The sequence below is a fragment of the Tursiops truncatus genome, chromosome 17 (genome assembly GCF_011762595.2).
Source record: "Tursiops truncatus isolate mTurTru1 chromosome 17, mTurTru1.mat.Y, whole genome shotgun sequence".
NCBI lineage: Eukaryota > Metazoa > Chordata > Mammalia > Artiodactyla > Delphinidae > Tursiops > Tursiops truncatus.
Genome location: NC_047050.1, coordinates 51,009,048 through 51,029,766, shown reverse-complemented (window position 1 = coordinate 51,029,766; position 20,719 = coordinate 51,009,048). Strand labels below are relative to the sequence as shown.

The window sequence follows — 20,719 nt, the reverse complement described above, 5'->3', positions numbered from 1 at the left end:
TAAGTTGTCTGAAAAATCAACTTCTAAACTATTACCAAGCAAGAAAGAGAGTATGGTAATCATTTTTCTCTTTTAGTGGCAGCTAGAAATTAGAGCTTTCTGGGGGAGGAATTTAGTAGTAACTGTCAATGCTGGTTTCTTTATTTTGTCTTTTAAGCAGGTAATTTTTCAGTGATAGTGAGTGACACTTTTGAAGTTATGGTAATTATTTCCTACTATGTTGATGATGGCTGTGAATAATACTCCATTCTCAATTTGTGGCGTATTCAAGGAAACACATCTTTTTTAAATTGCTTTTCTCTGATTTTTCAAGGGTTATAATAGTTGAACTCTGAGTTCACAATAAGATCGTTGGAATCATAATTCAAATAATGTGAAATTGTACCACTGATTTCTTGATGCAAGACCTCTTAAATGACAACATAACAAAATTCAACATTTTACCTACTTAGTAGATTTTGGTTGCCAGAAGAGTACTTAGCATCTTTCCTTACTGAAGGTCTTGGAATCTTTGAATATTCTCCAGTGGAGATCAAGGCAGCTTGTAATTCACAGACTTTAGGTAGGTTTTGTGAGCAGAAAAATTCCCAGCTATAAAAAAAGCAGGAAAACAAATCCTCTAAGGAATTAGAACCTCATCTATCTCAGCAAAAAGAGATTAAAGCTCTTTTTTTTTTTTTTGCGGTACACAGGCCTCTCACTGTTGTGGCCTCTCCCGTTGCGGAGCAACAGGCTCCGGACGCGCAGGCTCAGCGGCCATGGCTCACGGGCCCAGCCGCTCCGCGGCATGTGGGATCTTCCCGGACCGGGGCACGAACCCGTGTCCCCTGCATCGGCAGTCGGACTCTCAACCACTGTGCCACCAGGGAAGCCCAAAGCTCTTTTTGTGAAACAGTTCTTCACATAGTAAAAAAGATTAGCCAAAAGATTTTTTTCTGGATTGTTTTTTATTAACTAAATAACTAGTTTTATGAATTCTTCTTTTCTTGCTTGTTTGAATTTAGTTGGTTCTTTGACTTAATCAAATCTATCGGCTGTTTTGCATTATGAGAACCAACAATTCCTGAATGTATTCCATTAGATGCTGATCTGATGGGATATTCATTCATTCAGTCTTTATTTATTGAGCACCTGCTATGTGTCAGGGATAGTTATGGGGGGTAAAGATGCAAGCAAAACAGAAAAGATCTATGCTCACATCTAGTAGGGCAGAGGTGAAATAAGCAAATAAACGAATAATTCTACATTTTCACGTAGTGAATAGTACTATGAAAAAAAAATAAGATGAGGTAAGGGTCTGAAGGACAGAGAAGGAGCTTATTGTTTTAGCTGCGATGTTTTATATATTAATAGAAAGGTAAAAACTTTCTGAGAAAGTGATACCTGAGTAGCAATCAGAACAGGGTGAATGTGAAAGGCATAGAAATATCTGGGGAAGAGCAGCACAGGCAGAAGAATAGCAATGGGAAGGGTCCTAAGGCAAAAGAGTGGTTGACATATTCCAGAGACAAGGTGGTCAGTGTGGCCCAGGGAGGCATATGTGAGGCAGGTGTTGGTGGAGGCGAGAGACCAGATTGTGCAGGACTTTGTGGACCTCAGTCAGAACTCTGATTTCCATGCTGAGTTGATGTGAAGCCACTGGAGATATTTGAGTGTGTGTGTGTGTGTGTGTGTGTGTGTGTGTGTGTGACATAATTTGATTTATGCTTTAAAAAAGATCCCTTGATCATTAAATAAAAAACATATGGTAGGTTGGGAGTGAGGGGTAGGATATTAATAGTATTTTTTTTTCTTAAGACTTCTGTGGTCAAAAAAGTTTTGGAAACACTACATTAAACAAAGGTAAGAATGAATGGATTCTTAATTCGTAATTAATGGATTCTTAACTCGTAATTAATGGATTGTTAATTCTTTTGTTTTCGGGGAAAACACAAAGGGAGATTAGATGTACAAAGGAGCAGAGTGAAATAACCCGCATCCTTGGGCCCAGTGAGGCTTCCTGCCTTTGCTCAGGAGGTAGAGTCTGGAGCAAACAAAATGAGCACAATGCCGTGGTGGGAGGGCTTTGGAATCAGGCATGCAGCTGTGGAATCCTGACTTTGCCACTTCCTAGGCGTGGGGCTGCCAGTTGCCTTTTTTTACATTTTGAGCCTCTATTTTCTCTTCTAATAAAGAGCTGGTGCTAGCTCCTTGATGGGGCTGTTGTGCAGACCATTCAAGATGATACATATGCAACTCATTTGTCTCTCTCCCTGGGTGGAATCTTGTTTTCACCAGCGTGCCAACTGTGAAGCAAAACTTCACTCTTTACATTCACTAGAGAGAAACCACTCCAGATGTCAGTGAACAATGTGTATTTTACTAAAGATTTGGGGGTACAGTTGAGGTGGGCATTCATGTGGTACAGGACGTAGCATGTCACTCCAAAACTCGCAGTTACTAGTTATCTTCCGCTGAGTGGGTAGAGACTGCTAACTGTAATATTATATCCATACATCCCTTCTTCCTTTTAGCAACAGAAGCCTCCAACTTTCAGTTGAGAACACAGCTGCCCAGCTAGAGATTGTATAATTTTGGCCTCACTTGCATCCAGGTGTGAGTAAGTAACCAAGCCAAGCCTGTGGGGTATGAACAGCAATGATATGTGCAATACCTGGGTCATCTTCTCAGAGTTAAAGCTGCTTGTCTTGGACTCTCTTTCCTATTTCCTGTGACCTAAAGAATACTGACAACCCAAACCACCTTAGAAACTACAACTATTCATCCCTGAACTATTAAGTGGTAGCAAAATAAACCACCTCATTTAAGCCATTATATTTTGAGGTCTTCTTGTTAGAGCAGCTTAGTCTATATTCTAATTATACATAGACCAGTTCTCAGTCTCAGATCTCTCTCTCTCCTCTTATCCTCCAGGGCCTAACTTGCCAGGCTACAGTCTCTCCCCTCCTGGATCTGATGCTCCCGTCTCACTCCCTTTCACTCCTTCTCATGCAGTTCAATTTAACTTTTTTCTATTCCCTTCAAACATCTGTCCCCTATGCATCATTTTTTTTTCTTTCTTTCTTTCTTTTTTTCTGTATACAAGGGGCTCTCCAGTCACTGGGGTGTATCTTCTTCAGAAAGTAGAAGAGGATTATAAATCACAAATGATATTTTCCCATGTTACACATGGAAAACCCTCAAATAGAACCTGGTAGGTAACAGGTGCTCAGTGATGAGTTGTTCCATTTCCCATTTAGGCCTTTTTCTTCTCCAGGAGTTGACGCTAGTCCTGGGACAAACTGGGAAGATTTAAAGATCTACTGTGGTGCTATAACCCTGCTATAGATGAAAACTGAGCCCTGGGAAAGATCCAGATCAGTGATAACCTAAGCCAGGTTTAGACATTTTAGGAATGCTTTGGGTCAAAGAGAACCTTCTCAGCGAATCCTAAACCTGGCTGATAATCTAAAGCTTAAATAATGTACAGATTCCAGGGTCCCACCACTGGAAAATCTGATTCTGTAGGTTTGCTGAAGGGTCAGGAAATTAGTGTTGTTAGCAACCATATCAGGTAATTTTTTTTTTTTTTTGCGGTACGCAGACCTCTCACTCTTGTGGCCTCTCCCATTGTGGAGCACAGGCTCCGGACGCACAGGCTCAGCAGCCATGGCTCACAGACCCAGCCGCTCCGTGGCATGTGGGATCTTCCCGGACCGGGGCACGAACCCGTGTGCCCTGCATCGGCAGGCGGACCCTCAACCACTGCACCACCAGGGAAGCCCCATATCAGGTAATTTTGATGCAGCCATTTAGCTGGTGCATGGACTAAAACTTTAGATATCATGAATCTAGGTCTTTGCAAAACTTTAGGTAGTTCAGGTAATGCTCATTTCCACTACCTTTTCTCCCCTAACTCTCAGCTTCCCTGATAACACTAGAAAAGATTAAACTGATAATTCAGGCATAGGATAAGGAGCCTTAAATTTTTCCAACCACTTCAAACTATGGGCCAGATTCCACTCTCAAGTTCAGTCACATATGGCCAAGGACTACAATGGGTTTTGAGCACATCCGAGTAAGTATCACAATTTGGCTTGGTACACATATAGAAATTGCCAATGAAAGACAAAGAGAGAAGAACAGGAAATGGGAACACATCTGTTTGGAGGCCCAGCTACCTGATATGTTAGCTTTGGCAAACCTTGCATACTTTGTCCTGCCAAAGAAGCTGCTGACAAGGAAAATTGAAACACTGACCTCATATGGCTGGGATCAGTACCAGTAATGCCACTGTACATATTAGGTCTTCAAAACAGTTCCGGAGGTTGATCTGGGGCTCAGCTTGGCAGCCCTCAGCCACACAGATCATTACCTACAATGGAAATTATTCACGTTTATTATCGAGATGATTTATTTTGAAAATGTTCATGGCCTAGAGCTCTAGAACTTGCATACAGAGAATAAATTCAACATTTAAACTAAATACAGCAACTTCCAAACAGAAAAATGGGTAGTAAAATTTCAGAGTCCAAACATTATGCAGCAGATGCTAAAGGTCAGAAGAATGTATTAAAGGGAAAAGTGCCAGGGATCAGGGAATCAGAGGCAAGGAAAAGGCCTTTGGAAGCCCTCTTTCCCACCCTCTTCAAGGAGAGGGATGCCCTCCAAGTCGTCTCCCATTGCTGACCATCTCCCTCACAGTGAAGAAGATGGGAGAAGCTGGAGGCTGCAGAGACAACGTTTAGGGGCCTTCACCACAAGACCAGGTACATAGGATTTTATTCTCTTTGTATATTTTAGTTTTAAGGAACATCAAGAAACACCATTTATAATGTAGAAAGTCTGGGATTTAATCACATTTAACTTACAGGAAGCACTTATACAACCTTCTGATACTACTTTTGGATGTAGCTGTATTGAACTGTCATGAGAACAAGAGTTATTATTCAAAAGGCTCATCCTCTAGATTAGCACAATGTATTATGCAATTTGCCAAGATGTCAGGCATGAGTAAGAAATTACTTGCTCTTGTTCTGACAGAAATATTTTCAAGCACTCTGGATTACCTTCTGGGCCTCAAGTGTTCAGAGAATCCCAACACTTGTCAAGAGATCCGTGCCAATTCAAATTATCCTGTTAGCATGTTTTTGTGACATAGCAGGAGGTCTCAGTTTGGGCAGGAGGAGGGAAAACATATTTGTGTTCTACATGTCTGATGAGCATTTCTTCTGGACAATTCTATAATGTAGACTTTCTTATCTTTATCCCATTCCCCTTGTTTTTCTTCCCTCCCTCACCCTGGATCATGTAACTCATTCCCTAGCAAATTTCCAGTACTAAGGCTTATTGAACCCCTACTTTGTATCAGGTTTTGTACTTGGAAAGTCACACACGTACATTTATTTAATACTTTAAACACCTCTAAGTAAATGATATTGTTCCCATTTTATAGATGGAAGAAATTATTACTGAGAAAGGATATTAACTTGATCAAAATGATGAAACTAGTCAATGTTAGAGCTGTAATTTGAATCTATGTCTTCTAATTCCAAGCCAGTGGTATTTCCTTTATGTTACACTGCTCTTCCATCATTGAAAACAAAAACTTGGAAGTTAAGCACTTGGACTTTTTTTTTTTTTTTTTTTTTTTTTCGGTACGCGGGCCTCTCACTGTTGTGGCCTCTCCCCTTGTGGAGCACAGGCTCTGGATGCGCAGGCTCAGCGGCCATGGCTCACGGGCCCAGCCACTCCGCGGCACGTGGGATCCTTCCGGACCGGGGCACGAACCCATGTCCCCCGCATCGGCAGGCGGACTCCCAACCACTGTGCCACCAGGGAAGCCTGCACTTGGACTTTTGAAGTAAATGAATTCCAGAGCATATCTGAATTCAACTCGATAGAAATGTCATTTGATGAAAGGATTGATATACACAGACCATAGAGTATGGTACTAAATTCAAGTCTTTTTGTTTCACGTCAATTAAGAAGTTTCAGTGAAAAGAACTGTACGAAGTCTGAACCTGAGAGACCATACTCAACTCCCCAGGGGACAATGACACAAAATAAAAAACTTACCTTTACCAACTGGTACCCATGCTAACATGGTCTTAGAAATCCATGTTATGATGGAGCCTCTCAGGTAAAACAGTATTTCCCCCAGTTATAAATTTATTTTAATGGGGAAAGAAATACATTTGTAGTTGTAACACCTACTATTGAGCTCTTGCTCTGACTCTTAAAAGCTATGTAGTTTTGGCTAATCTCAGCATCTCTAAGCCACTGTTTAGAGTTCCCTGTAAAATGGGCATTTATAACACTAGCCAGGCCAATCCTCCTATCCACATTCAATGCTAGATTATACACTCTTTGGATTAGGGACTGTGTTTCTGTGTGTCTAGAAGAGTACTTGGCACAATGGAGGGATCAATTCTTCATTGAATTTATGAAGTTAGGGTAAGTTAATGAATATGAAAGTAACTTGGAAACTATAAAGAGAGTTCAAAGTAATTAGTTTTTTAAATAAACTACTTATTTTAGGATAGTTTTAGATTTTCTAAAAAAAACTGTGAAGATAGTACATAGAGTTCTCATATACCTCCACCTAGTTTCTTCTACATTTATTACAATTAATGAGCCAATACATTATTATTAACTAAAGTACGCATTTTATTAACATTTTCTTAGTTGTTATGTAATGTCCTTTTTCTTGTTCCTTGTTCTAGGATCTCACCCCATGGTACTGCATAACATTTAGCCATTATGACTCTTTAGACTCCTTTTGACGGTGACAGTTCTCAGACTTTGCTTATTTTTGATGACCTTGCCAGCTTTAGGAAGGACTGGGTGAGTATTTTGCAGAATGTCCCTCATCCGGGATTTGTTATAATTAGATTGCGGTTATGCGTTTCGGGGGAAGACTGAAGAGGTGAAGTGTCATCTTCATCACCTCATAGCAAGGGTACGTACTATCGGCACAACTCATCCCTGTTGGTGTTAACCTCGACCACCTGGCTGATGTAGTGTTTGTCAGGTTTTGCCACTGGAAAGTTACTCTTTTTTATCCCCTTTCCATACCGTGTTCTTCGGAAGGAAGTCACTACGAGCAGCCCATACTTAAGTAGTTGGGTGTTACGTTCCATGTCCTTGAGGGTGGAGTATTGACATAATTTATTTGGAATTCTTCTTCATGGGAGATTTGTCTACTCACCCCCACTTATTTATTTATTCAATCATTTATTTATATCAACATAGACTATGGATATTTATTTTATACTTTGGGCTATGATCCAGTACTATTTTATTGTGTTGCTCAAATGTAATTGTAAATTTTACTATTAATATTATTACCAAGAAAAATCTATAGTGGACTAGTATTCTGCTGAATTTTATTTGGTAGCCAGAAAGCTGATGGTGAAGTTCAAGATTTGTGTCTATTTTGTTCATTTCTGTACCTAGTGCATGGCTCATGTGCCTTATTAATACTTTTTGAATTCATATCTGAAATACAGTACTGAGTTACAGCTGTCACTGATTATAAAGATCATGGGTAAAGAGATTTGTCGTTGCAGGATTTATATCCAGGATCACAAATGTTTGGTAGCCACTGAAACAACTTGCAAATGTATCGCTGGACTCCTGAATGTCCTTTCCTGCCCACACCACACTCTCTCATAATTGCAGCTGGAGCAGAAAATGTTACTCTCAGTGAACACCCACTGTGGGTACCATAGAGAAACATCACATGTAACACTGAGAAGGTTCATATATTCTATGAAATTCTCTGTTAACATACAATGACCAGTATGGTTCTCCCCAGCTAGGCTCCAAAGTGGAGTGCAATCACATGGTTGAAATAGCAAGAAGCCTGTGAGAAGAAAGCAAAGTCCTGCTTCTTATCTGCCTTCAAAGCTCCCTTCATCTATCACTTAGAAGCACTCAGTTTGAGTTTGGAGTGGGCGCCTTTGACTGTGTGCCCTGCTATGCTCTGTTAGAGAACGAATCTTGAAGTTCCAACCAGTGCCCGTAGAACAACACAGGCATCAGGTTAAGCGGACTCCATCCCTCTCGTGCTGCTCCACATGGATATCTGTCCACAGTCAGGGACAAGTCCAAGTGTTGGCTTTAATTTATAGTGTCTGGCGGTTTCTACTGCTGGGCTCTTAGCCAGAGCCAAGCTCTCTCCCTCTGTCTGTCTTTATCCATCTCATTCCTCAGTTAATATTTTGAAGTATTCTTCATGAATCCCTAATATGCCTTTTGGAACTTGACTATGATCCTCCCAACATCTGTACCACATTATTTCTAAATCATGATTTTGCCAAATTCTAGTTCTTTCTGGAGCAGAAAAATATGGAGTTGAGTTCTAATTGCATCATTCTTGGGCCAGTCATTAAAACTCTGTGAGCTAATGTCCTTATCTGCATGGAAGATAAAATAATACCTACTTGAACAAGATGGTATGGTGAGGATTAGAATTGATTATATAAAAGGTATTAGCCTACTGCCGGGGCTAAGTAAGTGGTAAATATTTGTTTATCTACAGGTGCACAGGGGGCTTCCCTGGTGGCGCAGTGGTTGAGAGTCCGCCTGCCGATGCAGCGGATATGGGTTCGTGCCCCGGTCCATGAAGATCCCACTATGCCGCGGAGCAGCTGGGTCCATGAGCTATGGCCGCTGGGCCTGTGCGTCCGGAGCCTGTGCTCCGCAATGGGAGAGGCCACAACAGTGAGAGGCCCGCGTACTGCAAAAAAAAAAAAAAAAAAAAGGTGCACAGGGAACTCTTCTCATAGAATAAATGAAATAATACACTAATAAGAAAACCAAGTGGGAAAATGTATTAGAAAATGATTCTGAAGGAATTATACATATCCCTCATTGATGGGAGGTTGAGCAGGTTATTGTGCTGATTGGGTCAGTTTGTATTTATTACTTGAATGCCATTTGTCTGATCATGGCTGGGAACAGTCCAATTAATGAATTCTCTGGGACAGAGGAAAACTGAAGGAGTTGAGACCAGGAACTCAGCTCACCCCCAAATATGGGTCAATAATGGGAATAATGGATTTGATTTTGGAGTTCACCTTAAACCCTGAAATGAATGGAAACAGGCAGCAGAGGCATTGGGGTGGGGGTAGCGGTTGTGTTCAAGGACAGACAGTGAGCCAAAAAACCAAATCTGGGACTCAGGGATATATAAAGGAATACAGAATACAAGGGAAGGAGCTAGGCAAAGTCAAGAACCAAATCTAGTGGTGGTGGGACTGGTCAGGTGACCAAGAGCAGAACTGGAGTCTTGGTATAAAAAGGATTGACTAAGGATTTGCTTTAATTCTAGCCAGTTTCTAAAATAAGCTATCATTTTTAGGGGGTGTATTTTATCAGTTTCCTTTTTCCATACCACTGCATCTGCAAACCTACTCTATTGGCTTGTTTTTCTCCTGCTCTTGAATGAAATTTAAATAGGTTCCGTGGCTTCCATGCTAGTTCTAAAGTGTAACATGAAGAGTCTTAATTTTTAAGATAATAAGCTGTCCGATCTAACCTAATGTTAGAATTTCAAACCTTCCTTCAATTTAAAACTTCTACACTCCATGCCAACCCACCTGTTGGGCTCAGCTCTGGCTAGTGACCTGCAGTGGAGGAGAGGGCATGGTTAGCTGCTTCTCCATCTTTTCCCAAGACTGCTTGGCTGCTTTCTGCTCTCATTCATAATTCTGTATCGAAGGCTGGAAGGGAAGGGAAGGGCTGCAGCACGGAGGAGAAAAGGAGAGGGAGCTTTGGATAAGTATACTTTCATCCATCACTTACGCCTTCCAGGATGTCAGCTACCTAATCATTCTTTCTCGATTGGTGCTTCAGTGAGTATTTGGACGTGTTCTCCTCCTCTGGGGGTCTCTCCAGCAGTTCTCTTGGTGTAGGCAATTCCTCCACAGGCTGGCTGCTCTGTACTGTACCTGGGATCAACATATCCCCCTGGGAGTTTACAGGCTATTCGAGCCCTGCTCCTGTCATAGGGTCCACATCAGTCACATTGTTAGGGAAGTGTAGACAGCTCCAACGGAAGCCCATTTTACTGCAGACTGTGTATCCCTGGCCAGCCTCCCACATTTAGACTTTGATTTTTCTGGAGATCTGTTGCTAAGTCTTAGAGTGGCTCCTTTGAAATCACCCTCATACGGCTTGAGACGGGCAGTGGCAGTGAAGTCTGGCAACAATCTCACAACTCTCCTCTAAGGAAATCATCTCCATGGCTCTTGAAACCAACTTTATCACACGCTTCCCCTTTATATACCCTGGAGATGAGCTCTGGGCTCAGCATCACAAAATTGGAGTCAGAGTCTCTCGGCAGCTCATGCATAGATGGTCAGGTGCTTATTGCTCATGGTGTCTGGAGGTTGGCCAGCGTTCCCAGACCACAAGAAAAGTCACATCTAACATCTGGTTACCCAACCAGAAGCCTCTCTAAAGAATTTTCTTCTTGTGCTGCAGTCTTAGCTGCTGTTCTTGCATTTCCCTGTGGGGATGTTCAAGGGGCTTCACCGCTTCTCACAGTCTAAACTTCTTCTAAGAAGTCGCTACAGCTTCATGGTTAAAAGTACATGGTTTACTTTGAATGTTCAGTTAATAAAACTCTGCCCTTTATTTCTTGATACAAACTGTTTAGATCTCTCTGTGCCATACGTTCAACATTTTTGAATGGCATGATACTTAATGGATTTTTGTGAAGATTAAACGAAACACTGGTTGTAAAGTACTGACCACAGTTCTTTGGAAAATTTGACTTCATGAAATAGATCAGCCTGTTTAAAGGAAGGCTCTTTTTGTGAGGATCTAGGAAGAATTAAAGCAGGGTTCATTTTATGTACTGGAGGTTTTGGTTCAAGAGTACCCTTCTCTAGTAGAACAGAAGCAAAGTCATATTGATATATGTATGGTTCAGATAGTATGTTCTGGTGAAAAATCAAAATAAAGCAGAGATATTTTGACAAATAAGCTTGCTTTATGATATATATATATATATATATGATATATATACATATATATAAAATTATATAATACAATTATATATAATACTACAACCAAATATATATGGTTTTAAATGATCAAATCTTGTCTCTCTACATTTGATGAAGTGTTTGAAGCAATGATAACTAAATGCTGCAAGGCTGCCCCTCTGGGACCTAGTAGGAAATTATCCTGGGAAAACATGGCCTGTGGTTAAATGCATCTGAGTTGAGAGACTGAGAGAAAAGCTTCAGTGTTCATATTTTCATCACAGTTGCTGTACCAACTGTACTTTTTCTTCAGATTCAGTCTTTATCTCATTTTTAAGAATATTCTATGAGATTTTGCTAAATAGACTGCACAGTTTCACATAATTTCTAAAGAGGCCCCATCAATAAACCCCGTCACCGTAACTTTAATAGTTATGAATGTGGCTTAATAAACTCCATTTTAGGAAGGCTTGCATGCCCAATAGCCCTCTGTACCCTCTTCTCTGTTACCAGCAGATACACCTAAAATAACCTGGCATGGACTTTCGAGTTCTTTTTTAAGAATCCAATTCTCAGCATTCATTATTTTTACTCTCTAGTTTTTGAGGTATTAGTCTAAATGTATGGAAACCAGTTGCATTTAAGAATGGTCTAAAAGACCATTCATTAGACCTGAAGGAGTATTTAGGCACCCACCTATGATCCAGTTGAGAAATTATATAGCTAAAAGGTTAGAATAGAGCTAATGGATCCAAATCAGTTCTTTGAGTGTGGAAACATTGACTATGGAGTTCAATTTGGTATATTACTGTAATCTGTAAGAAAGAATTAACGTAGTAAAATTGGTCCAAAATATTTTTTTAACAGATACATTTTGAGTTACCACCTTCCTTCTTATGAACGGGATTTTCTTAATGGGCAACACCAGTGCTCTAAAAGGAACGCTTAATGGTAGAGACAACTGTGGGACTGAATTCACATTTACATGTGCATGTGATCCAGGCTTTCAACTAAATATTGCAACCCTAGCTTATCCTGTAATATGGTTGAATTCCAATCCTTCTGAGTTATTTAAAACCAGGTAGTTGAAACACTTCTGTTTTTTCAATATTTTCTCTTGACATTAGTTATTTTCTATGAGAGGTCCAGAGATAGTCCTAGAAAAGACAGAGCCTGGAACAAACTACATCTTTGCTCCCTTTCACAACCTCCCTCATAGTATAAACTTGTCTTATACAGGGGCAAGTGGTTAAAACTTTCTTCAGAATCTGAAAAACAGGGAAGAAGTCCAAAAACATGAAGGCTGAGAGAAGTAGAAATCAGGAGAGGAATTCTCATCACCTTGTCTGTGATGGGTATGTGGAAGGGTGAGTTATAGAGTGGATGGATGGATAGATCTGCCTTTCTTCACATCCTCAAGTCTACCCTAACAGGTCAGGTAACATTTAGGATGTGTCCTCTTATCAAAGAGCCTGGACATAACTATTCTAATTAATCAGAAAAACAAAAGGAGCATAACCGTCCTTGGGGAAAAAAAACAAAAGACCTGTCTAAGTTTGAAGTCCTATTTGGCTATTTAGTGACTGTGTGAGCTGTGAGAAAATTCCTCAATATCTCTGAACTTCAATTTCATCCAATATAAAACAGGTACATTAATACATACTCAACATGGTTTTGCTAGAATTCAATGAGAAAATATATACTAGAACTTTACAGATAAAGAGTGAATATTTAGACACATCACATGTTATGTTCTTCACTTCACAGGAGGTTTCTTAAATATAAAAAATACAGTGTAAGTTTCAAAGACAGGGCTAGCTGTCTAGCCCTGTTCAATACCTACCAAAGATGTTAGAAAAATCTACAGGCTCTGATATCTTCTGTGCAAATTTGGCTGAACCAAAAAAGTTCGTCCAGACCTGAAGGCTATCTAAGAGTCAAATAAATTCACTCATTCAAAAAATAAGTATTGATGGACTACTCTGTGCTAGATACTATGCTAAGTTCTGTGCAGTTAATTTTTGCCTGGGGAAAGGTAAACTTAAATATGGGATTTATTCTGTCACAGTTGTTTAAATGATACCAATGAAGACAAGTAGTTCCAGAATTAGAGCTTTGTTTGCACTTCCAAATTAAATATGTGATGCAGCCAGGTATTAAAAAACAGGGATTGGTGGGGACTGTGGCACACTGGAGAGCTCAAATCCAACCCAAAAAGAGTCAAGTTCAAATTTACTAGAAATAAGCTGTCCTTCCCAAATAAAAAGATGGCAGCATGTTGAACTGGCCTGATGGTTCTGAGTTTACGGTTCTCTCTTATACGGTCAGTTATAGACTCTGTTTATGATAGAAAGGAATTTGCAAATTCTAACATGCTATAACATTCTGGAGTTTCTGTTTTGTTTTGCTTTGTTTTTAACTGTTCTCTCTAACATTGATAGATGGCAGAGGTAGCTGAAGATAAGAACTATGTGAGTCACCTCTTTTCAAGTCCTACTTCAGATCAGAGAAGAGAGAAGCAAGGAACAGGTCTGTCTCTAATTGAGGCTAGCAGAATTATACTCTTTTTGATAAAACTCATCAGAAACACAGTAGGGCACCTGCTCTCAGCCACAACATTGGGGCCCCTTGGAAGTAATATAAGGAAACAAATGATAAGTCATTTTTCTGGCCTGAATAACAGCAACATAGGATGGCCACCAGCAGCTACTAAGAACCCACACACTGTGGGCTGTACTAGTTCCCGTGAAAAGCATGTCAAGCACCTTGGTGGACAAAATATTCATTTGGAACCATTTCCTTAGAGGAAAAAATAAGCAGAATTTAATTTCTTGGAGGGGAAGAGATTTTGTGCTAGTTGATAATAGCATAGACAGAGCTAGTAAAGACAAACATGTACATAAACATCAAGGTAATTCAAGGGGTAAATGCATATAATGGGCTGATCAGAGATAGTACACATATTTCTTGGTTTAGGTAAAGTTTCCTACGAGAGGCAGGAATGAGAGAGTATTAGCACAATTCTGCTTGTCATGTTAATAAGATTCTAAAACAACTCAACTTTTTTGATACATTGTGTTTCTATGAAGAAATAGTATGTTTGTGAGTTATATTGCACATTGAGACCAATGTACACCCTGGACCACATACCCTTTCTTGTGTGCCAGGGCTCAGTTTCTCAATGACTTTTGGGAATTTCCACCTAGATATCCTGAAGATATCTCGAATTCTATACTCTAAAACAGAAACTGACATACTTGTCCAAAATCTTATCTCTCACACCTTCTATTCCAGTTAATGTCATTTGTATATTTATCCAGTCTCCCAAGCTACAAACCTTAAACTTAGTCACAGTTTTTTTCCCTTTTCCACATGCATCTAATTGGTCATAAACGTTTACTTCATTGTTACAATTATTATTATTATTATTATTTTTTGCGGTACGCGGGCCTCTCACTGTTGTGGCCTCTCCCGTTGCAGAGCACAGGCTCCGGACGCGCAGGCTCAGCGGCCATGGCTCACGGGCGCAGCCGCTCCACGGCATGTGGGATCTTTCCAAACCGAGGTACAAACCTGTGTCCGCTGCATCGGCAGGCGGACTCGCAACCACTGCGCCACCAAGAAAGCCCGAAAGATTGTGTTTTTAAAGACTATTTGCGTAGTCAATATGGAGACATGATGGTGACGTTTTAAATGAGACTATGCAGGGTTATGCAGATTCAAACTGGTGAAAGAATTTTTCTCAAAAGGTATTAATTTAAAGATGGATAGGGCTTCCCTGGTGGCCATGTGAATGCCATGTGAAAGTCTGTGTGTTTTCAATATGGGAGTTTTCCTGGAAAACAAGTCTACAGAACCCCTGACTGTCATATTATTTTGCATTATGTGTTCTATCATTATAAGGGGTTAGCTTTTAAATGGCTTCAAAAACAAATATTGGACATTAAACCTAAGTAAATGAGCTGTGGATCAAGAAAGAGTGCGCAATTTCCTTTATTTTCAAATAGAATTATTTTTTTTCTTATATTCTGCTCCAGAGTACATTTTGAAGGACTGAACTTACATTTTATTTATAGTTTAATTTTGAACTTTTAATCAAACATCTCCAACAGTAAGATTATACAATGATAGAATCATCTGCCTCTGGAGGTACTGAGTTCCCATCATTATAGAACTTGAAGGACAAGATTGAATTTTCAGCACAGCAGATGTGGTGGTGCAGAATCCTGGTACATAGTGCTCATAAAAAGTAATGGTAAAAATGATGGCAGTGATGGTGATAGCAGTAATATATAGTATTTATCATTATTATTATAGTTAATAATGGGATGATTATATATTTATTATTATAAATAATAATGAGATAGTGTATTGTAAATTCAAACATACGATAGATGGCCAGATTGCATGTAAATTAGGAATATTTCCACACCTTAGATTTACCGGTTCCCTAAGATTTATATCTTTAAATTCTTCTTTCTAGATTACTTTAAATCAATGTTAATTTATGAAGCACTTTAAATAAACTCTTATATTCTAAACAGAGGAATTATCTTTTAAACTAATGTTAATAAATATTATACACAGAACTAGTGCTGCAGTCATTCTGTAAGCGTCAGATTGTCCCATATATCAAGGCTTTGACCTAACTTGAGGAGTGATGGGACAAATTATTTTCCTGGTGCTGTTTGCTGTTCCAGCAATAGGATTGAATTGACTTTGTTCACTATACAATTTGGGTATATAGTCTCAGCATGGGACCCAGGAGGGACCCAGAGGTTTGTAAATATTTTCTTTTAAGGGTATAGATTACTTATTTACATTCTTTCTAACTTGAGGTAAAAGCCACTATTATAAAAGGATTGTGGCACATTAAGAAATGAGCTTCTCAGTTCCAGCAATGCCTGACCCTGACCTGACACTGTCAGCTGCTAAGGGAAAGTATACAATAGATGCTGTATCTGCCCTTGCTCCTAGGGGCCACCTTGTTCCTAATAAGTCCTTTGGGAATTTTATTGTATTGGGAATTTAATTTTACTTAGAGTGGAATGTGTATGTGGCCTCTAGCCACGAATCAATCTATCTATCCTCTACCTACCATATATATATTAGTTTTTAGTTATAAACCCTATTTTATTTTATTATTTTAAAAGTATTATTCTGAGAAAGGGAGTATAGGCTATGTCCAAGGGGATCCAGGAAACAAAACAAAAAAAGAATCAAGAAATCTTGAATGAGACAAAATTTAAAGATCAAGGAACATACAATTTAGCTTCAAATCGGGGCCTCCTTTCTTCTCTTTCAATTATTAAATAGAATTTGAACTGAACCTTCAGAAATTTCTTTGTATTGTTGCAATCTTTTCAAATCTGTTGTCATTCCTGTTCCTAAAATCCCACAGTGTTAAGTTATTCTAGCACTTTGGGACTCAGTCTCTAGAAGAAGCAAAGTTGTCTGAGGACTTCAAAATATTTAAACCCATAGAGATCTGTTATATGTATATTCTTTAAAATAATGTGGTATTGGGGAATTTTAACTTAATTGCTCTATCTTAAAACACAAAAAATAGCATAATATCTTTTTCAGAATAGTACAATAAGAATAGAGGGCTCTCTGCTAGAGAGCATGAAATCAAAAGCATCACATTTTATATTAAAACCCCTAAAAATCTAGTCATTTCCAAAAACCATTTCTGGCAAACCTTTATTGCTTAATTATTCATTAAGGTCTTTGTGTAGTAGATAAACTTCTGAAGCAGAAATTTTAAAATATGATTTAATAGGAAGAGTTAGCAGAGTATCTGAGAATTTCTGTTTTTTATTATAAACCTTTATTTGACTTTTTGTCTGTCCAATGTTTTAAATTGAAAAATAGCACGATGGGAAATCAGTAGCTCAGAGTTATAGGAAAGAGAGAGGCACTTTGTGGTGTGCATCCTATAAAACATAGGTTCTTGGTACTTACTTTTTGCATTGTGCTCTAGCTGTTTCCTACTTTTAGTCTCCTCCTCCTTTTAGTTCAATGATAAGGCATCCCTAAACATAGGGCAAAGTCCTCATTCATCTCCCAGCATGAGATTCTCCTTGCTTGTTGTAAGATCCCGTTTGCCTGGCTTATTGCTGCATATGGGCAATTTAAATGGCAGCTCAATGGCAACTGTCTAACACATTGATGGGATTATGGAGGAAATGAATCCAGCCCTGTGTGCAGTCTGGGACATGGCACTGTATCAGTACCGGCTCATTGATTTGTGGACTGCCATTAGAATAACAAACAATAGAAATTACACTATGAGAAAAACTAGATTTACACTATGAGAAAAAATATGCCTTTCTTGGTAGAAATGTTCCAGCACTGATGAAAAAATCTTCTTAACTATCTTTTCATTTCACAGTTGATAATGTGACTTGAGATAATCACCTAAAACTTGAATTGTGGATCATAATAGTTGTGACTGGATTTCTGTTAACTATTGTTGAATATAACTCTGGTCTTTAAAAAAACAAACAAAACTCAATCAATACTGAAGAAGAATTGCCAAACATTATCCAGACTCCCATTATGATTTTTATGAGCATATCACCGGCGGCCAAGTTGTTTTTAAAAGTTATTTTTCTTTGCCCCAGTGGTCTACAGAGTTTGAGATGTCTCTCATTAGTGATAAATCCATTTTGACCTTGTGCAAAGTTAGTGCCGAAGCATAAAGTAGAGCTCCATGTTTCAAAGTCTATCCTTTGCTCAACAACACAACCACAAAATATATTGCAAATGACAAACTATATGAAATGAAAGTGTCAATAGTTGTCTGGCCATTTTCATTCCAGTCTAGATGGTACAAAACACAGAAATTCATTATTATTGCAGAGAACTCAATTTTTTTAGAAGACCTTCAGGGAACCAAGGTCATGGTATGATTTAAACTGCGTGTATGTGTATCACGGTCTCAACTCATTTAAAAGAAGCTTTGTCTACACGACCTTAGTCAGAAAATAAAAAATTAGAAATTAACAAATGTGCTTCATTTCTCTTTTTTAGGAATTACAACGAAGATCTAACAAGCTGTTCACTGAGTCTAAAACTGTCCCTCAGCAGAGAAACCACTTTTATCAGCAATTATTTTGTTTTAAATGTATCGGTTTATTAAGCTTATCTTATTTAAGAATTAAAATTCTACTGCAGATATTAGCAGGGTATAATTTGATTTTTGCAAACATATTTTGTCAGAGTTAATTGTAGAAATTGATTTTGCAGATAAACCAGTACCAAAGAGAAGCTTCGAGGGAAACTAACAATTAACGCTTCATGTTCCTCTTTATTTTAATACTGTACTTTGAAACCCCATTTTGTTAAAATTAAGCTATTTTCTTTTTGCTCAGAGTAGTGTGGGTAGACTAAAGTTGTAATTTTTGAAGCGTGATGAGATCATTTTTGTTTAGAAAATATGTGAATTAAAAATAGCAAATATTGGGCTTCCCTGGTGGCGCAGTGGTTGAGAGTCCGCCTGCCGATGCAGGGGACATGGGTTCGTGCCCCAGTCCGGGAAGATCCCATATGCCGCGGAGCGGCTGGGCCTGTGAGCCATGGCTGCTGGGCCTGAACGTCCGGAGCCTGTGCTCCGCAACGGGAGAGGCCACAACAGTGAGAGGCCCACGTACTGCAAAAAAAAAGAAAAAAAAAAAAAGCAAATATTCTGCAGCCACCTAAAAGCTAATTTTTCACAAGCTCTTCATTAGGTACATGTTTTAAACTAGGATTTTAATAGCTAGGATTGAAGTTATGATAGGGGGAAAAAAACCAGTGAATTTCATTTACAGACTAATTTTGTGTGTGTGTGTGTGTCTGTGTGTGTTTTCTTATGGCCCTATGACTTTCTTCTGCTAACCATAGGACATAATTTGTCTTGGTAGTCATCGTTCACTTTTTACTAGGTCTAGAATAAGAACATGTTGTGCGTGATTGAGCAATGCTATTATTCTAAAGCAATAAATAAGTTTCAATATGCTACTTACAGTCTGTTTCTACAACTCACATTAATAAAAGGCTGAAGAAGCACAAGGATATTATGAAGTGCTTTGCCATGTAGAATTGCAAATTCAATGTCAAATTTTAATATTTAAAGTTGCTAAACTTTATTTATATATTTAGAACTTGGAGCTTGCTTATACTTTAATAATTAAGTTAAATTTAGGACTAGCTGTAGCTCTATTTTTCAATAGCACAGAGAAACAGTTTACAAAAAAAGAAAAACTTAGTTTTAGTCTTACTAGTCTTACTAATGTTTTTATCACATTTCATTTGAGAAGGGCATGGTGGGAAATTTGTTGGTTATTTCTCAGAAGATGTCTTTGAGGTAGGTGGGGAGGTAAATACTACTTTTTTTGTAAATGGAGAAATGTAGTTTAGCTGACTTTCCAAAGCTCCTTTGGAAGCAGAAGTGCACAGGGCATGAAGCTTGAGTTCCTGACGCATCTACCTTGTAAACAGCACATCTCCACACTCATCAGTCTGCTCACCTTTCACACCAGCTAAGCAGTGAGAACCTTGGTTTCTCAACTGACAAAGGGCCGAGAAGTTCTGCACTGCCGGGTCTCAAGAAGAAGTTTCTAGGACGTTCCCCACCCCCATACTTCTGCCCTTGATCTGCTTACTCTTTTCTTCACACTCATACCATTTGCCTTTGACAAGGGAGAGAAAACCTGTTTGGAAAGGGATTTTAGACACATCAGCACTGATAGCTGTCAATAGTGATAGAGTTTCAGAGTTACCCATTTGCTTATTTCTTAGCATGGGTTTTCAACTAAATAGAAAACGTTGTCTGGGTAGTCATATCTATGTAGTCTGACAAATTCAGCCCACTCTATTATTTATTATTATTATTATTAGTAGTAATTATCCCGGAATAATTCTGTTGTTCTCTTTTCCCTTTATATCTCTATGTACTAAGTAAGAGTGAACGAGCTAAATGGAAGCTACAGGTTCTTACTCCCTGAGGACCAGATAGTAACCAGGTAAAGAGTGAGGTTCATCTACCTTCAGGTCCCGTTTGAGTCAGGTATTTTTGCCTCAGAGAATAGGAACTTATGGTTCTTAATTTGGAACTTTTATGGAAATAATTTCAGTTAAAAATAACAGAAGGAAAACAAAGTAAGGTGCTCATGAAATTTAGGTTAATAGTTCAATTAAAAATATACATTTAATTGCAGAGACCTTTAAAAATAAGTACAGGGGGCTTCCCTGGTGGTGCAGTGGTTAAGAGTCCACCTGCCGATGCAGGGGACACGGGTTTGTGCCCCGGTCCAGGAAGATCCCACATGCCACGGAGCGGCTGGGCCCGTGAGCCATGGCCGCTGAGTCTGCGCGTCCGGAGCCTGTGCTCCGCAACGGGAGAGGCCACAACAGTGGGAGGCACGCGTACCGCAAAAAAAAAAAAAAAAAAAAAAAAAAAAAAGTACATATTTTTGAGTTAGTTTATTCATTGGTCATTGGTCCCAAGGTAGTTCTATTGTTCAGTGGTTTAGAGAGCCAGGTTCCTTCTCACGCTATCTTAAAATCCCTTGGGGCTTAATTTGTTGTGCTCTCTCCATGGGTACCATTTTTCCCTATTGATGCTGCCCTTATACTTGGTTGTCATCTCTTTGAGCATCTCTTGTATGCATTTTAGAAAAAATTTGTTAAGTCTCTGAGTACCTTACAAATCAGGTTTTACTATTACTAGCAGGATTTGTTGCACCTAGTAAAAAGTC

General features: G+C 39.0%; 1 protein-coding gene across 1 annotated transcript in view; it reads right to left on the bottom strand.

The window, feature by feature from the left end:
- Positions 1 to 20,719, bottom strand: part of TRHR (thyrotropin releasing hormone receptor) — a 562,879-nt gene that overhangs the window by 85,165 nt on the left and 456,995 nt on the right. The window contains exon 8 of the mRNA XM_033842840.2: positions 4,240 to 4,354. The gene's annotated coding sequence lies outside the window, so the exon portion shown is untranslated. The remainder of the gene's footprint in view (positions 1 to 4,239; positions 4,355 to 20,719) is intronic.